Source organism: Cibotium barometz, chromosome 33, assembly GCF_041138505.1.
Source record: "Cibotium barometz isolate CiBa-2024 chromosome 33, ASM4113850v1, whole genome shotgun sequence".
NCBI classification, from domain to species: domain Eukaryota; kingdom Viridiplantae; phylum Streptophyta; class Polypodiopsida; order Cyatheales; family Cibotiaceae; genus Cibotium; species Cibotium barometz.
In genome coordinates this window covers 10,801,588-10,805,334 of record NC_141078.1, presented here as the reverse complement: position 1 = coordinate 10,805,334, position 3,747 = coordinate 10,801,588, and the positions used below count along the sequence as shown (strand labels likewise).

General features: G+C 37.3%; 1 pseudogene; it reads right to left on the bottom strand.

Moving 5' to 3' along the window:
• LOC147619287 (fe(II)/2-oxoglutarate-dependent dioxygenase 4-like) lies at nt 1-1,782 on the bottom strand (annotated as a pseudogene).
• Nucleotides 1,783-3,747: the final 1,965 nt, after the last annotated feature.

Here is a 3,747-nt window from a genome sequence, read left to right as displayed (position 1 = left end):
CTATCCTGATGAAAGGCCTAATGAGTTTGGCCAAAAGCTATTATCATGTGTACATTTGTAAGACAATTGTTTTGCTTTATGAGTACTAATTTTTAGATTGGACTTGCCATTTAGTCCTTTACTGAATCCATTTACTGAATCCATTCTGAAGATAGTCACTAAAAATTGTTTCTTTATACATAGTTGGCTTATCATCACTCACAAACTTGTCTATGGGTCCAACCATTTCATGGTCATTTGGACCATAGAAAATGGACATTCTTGTTTTCTTTGTGTTTGTCATCACAGCTCGGTGTTCCACGCTCTTATAGTGTCCATTTGTTAGTATCTGTGAAAGAAGAAAAATATTAGAGAAGCCATTACCTCACGAATATCCTCATGTGTCAAAATAATTGTGATACATGCAAAACACCATATCATACACCCTCATAAGATATGTGTATTGTGCGATTTTATATTAAGTGCCTCTAATGCTTCATGCATGGCATGTGTCGAACATGTACCTCAATTTGGTCTCCCAAGATGACAACAAATGAATTTGATATAGGTTTTACAGTGACCCATTCATCTCCTTTTCTAACTTGCAATCCGGCCACTTCATCTTGCATTAAGACAGTGAGTGACCCAAAATCTGAATGGGAACTCAATCCAAGTGTAAGCTCTGGATCTGGACAAGCAGGGTAGTAATTGGTTACCATGGTTTGTCGAGAACAATGCCTACAAAAGGCATTGGCCTCCAATGCTAAACTTGTAAATATTGCTTCAAGTAGGATGTGTGCAAGGAACGCCACTTGTTTATGAAAGTCTAACATAGGGCCTCTGTGAAAATAAACAAATGATGATTTAGTCTAACATGATATAAGGACACCAAAGGAGTTCACAAGACATTATGAGGGTCATGATGATGATAAAACTCTTAATGAGTAACATGATATAAGAACATCAAGGCGGTACAAAAGCCACAATTGTAAGTAAATGCAAATGGATTGCAGAAGAGTCAATATCATGCACTGAAGTAGATTAAATGGATTCGAGAAGAGTCAATATCATGCAAGTAGATCAACGTAGCAGAAGTAAAAATCTTGAAAACTCTTGTATTTTGATCCTTGAAGCCTTTCCATGAAAAAATTAAGCGATGAAACGGTTCAAAGACGCGCTTAGATGCTGTAACAGTGGAAGAGAAACTGTTTGTTGCGGAAAACTCACCCTAGAAGGCCTGGTAGCAGCTTGAATCCTAAGGTGTCCTTCCACTCTCGAATGCTCTCGTGGGTAACAAAGCCGGTGAAGAAGCTCAATGAGCGAGATGGGTCTTCCGAGACTAATCGCATTTTGTCCTCGGTTGGCAATGCAAAGAAGTCGGAAACAGCACTCCAAAGTTCGCTTTGTAAGGTCGGCGAGACACCATGATTAATCACCTTACATAATAACATGAAAATCTAATGTTAGGTAGGTTTTCTGATACTATAAAAGCAAGCTGCTGCAGATTACTGCTACAGAGATGCAATTTGGGCTCTTAATGTATGCAAACTATGGGTGGTTGCAGGCGGAATATAAAATGCCCCAGTCGACGCAGGCGAGACCGATTTCTTTGATAGTTTGGGCTCTGCCTTGTCCATGGAAGTTTGCAAGGCTAATGATTGGCACTTGAAGGGTGCAGGTCGGAGTCTTGGAGAAACAAGGCCTCTCCTCGGGTGGGCGTATATACTTGGCAGGCACATGGCGCAGTCCCGAATCTACAAGCTCCTTGATGCTTTGAATCTGAGAGTGCTTTACTGAATCCATTCTGAAGATAGTCACTAAAAATTGTTTCTTTATACATAGTTGGCTTGCCATTTAGTCCTTTACTGAATCCATTCTGAAGATAGTCACTAAAAATTGTTTCTTTATACATAGTTGGCTTATCATCACTCACAAACTTGTGTATGGGTCCAACCATTTCATGGTCATTTGGACCATAGAAACAAGCAATGGACATTCTTGTTTTCTTTGTGTTTGTCACAGCTCGGTGTTCCACGCTCTTATAGTGTCCATTTGTTAGTATCTGTGAAAGAAGAAAAATTTTAGAGAAGCCATTACCTCACGAATATCCTCATGTGTCAAAATAATTGTGATACATGCAAAACACCATATCATACACCCTCATAAGATATGTGTACTGTGCGATTTTATATTAAGTGCCTCTAATGCTTCATGCATATGGCATGTGTCGAACATGTACCTCAATTTGATCTCCCAAGATGACAACAAATGAATTTGATATAGGTTTTACAGTGACCCATTCATCTCCTTTTCTAACTTGCAATCCGGCCAGTTCATCTTGCATTAAGAGGCCACATCATATGATATCGCTTGTGTGCACACAAGATGGGTTTGTGCCACACTTTCATTCAATACTTTGCAATCTTCTTGACTAATAGGGGCCTACAATGACCAAAAAATCAAAATCCATTAATTAATAAGGGGTAGTTGGGATAACCTTTTAAGCTAGTATAATCATTTCTAGTATCTTTGACCTACACTAGGGTTGATTAGACCCCCCTATAACATTATGCACACATAAGTGAGACCTCTTCTTTAGTCCATGAGTCAGCAACACAAGACCCTTCTAATAAAGGGTAACGCACTCGAGGCATCAATAGTCTGACAATGAGCTTTAAAGTTGTTTTCTATAATCTATACACCATTCCTTTTAATCAAGTATGATTTCTTAACATTGAGAAGGTGTATGCTTTGAATCCTTGTCAAATTTTTAAAAAAATATGAGACATCCCAAAATATTGGAACCACATGAAGGTAATTGCCATACCTCCTTCAAAGGAAACTATCATTCATGCATGTTGCAAATAAGAAAAATTCAAATCACCACAAAGGATTGGTGATGGTTATCACACCTCCTTTCCAAATTTTTTTTTTTGAATCCTTGTATTTTTAGATTTTTTATGATGAGACATCCATAATTATCATAGCTCCTTTAAAGGAAACTATCATCCAAGCTTGTTGCAAATAAGAAAAATTCAAATCACCACAAAGGATTGGTGATGGTTATCACACCTCCTTTCCAAAAAGTAAAAAGATTGAATCCTTGTATTTTTAGATTTTTTATAATGAGACATCCCAAAATATCAGAACCACAAGAAGGTAATTAGCATAGCTCCTTCAAACTGGAAACTATCATCCAAGCTTGTTGCAAAGAAGAAAAATTCAAGTCACCACAAAGGATTGCTGATAGTTATCACACCTCCTTCCAAAAACTAAAAAGATTGAAAGTGAGGTCCCTTTGTGCCATGTGCTTGTGTTAATTGTACAAGGTATCAAATGCCTTTTTTGTCTTATACTTTATGGTTTTCTCTTTGGTCACAAGATTTTTTCTGTTTGCACCATTTGTCAAAGGCCATAAAACACATGTACGTAAACTTTTGAGAATGGACTAGCCAATCTTTAACAAGCATGCACCTTTGTTTCAATCCAAACATATTATTTATGCCACTATCTCAATAAAATATGTATCAATAAAGAAGTGATCGAACAATTTTTTTAGAGAGAAAAATTCAAAGAGGCATCCAAGAAATCATATATTGATGTACAATTCAAAAGGAATATATGAGACATCTAAAAGCTCATAGCAAAAATTGGTTATCATTGGAGTATATTTAACTGCAATGTGAGTGCCAAAGGTCCAATTTTGAGGGGGCTCTCTAAGGCCACAACACATTGAAAATTGGACCTTTGGCACACACATTGCAACCA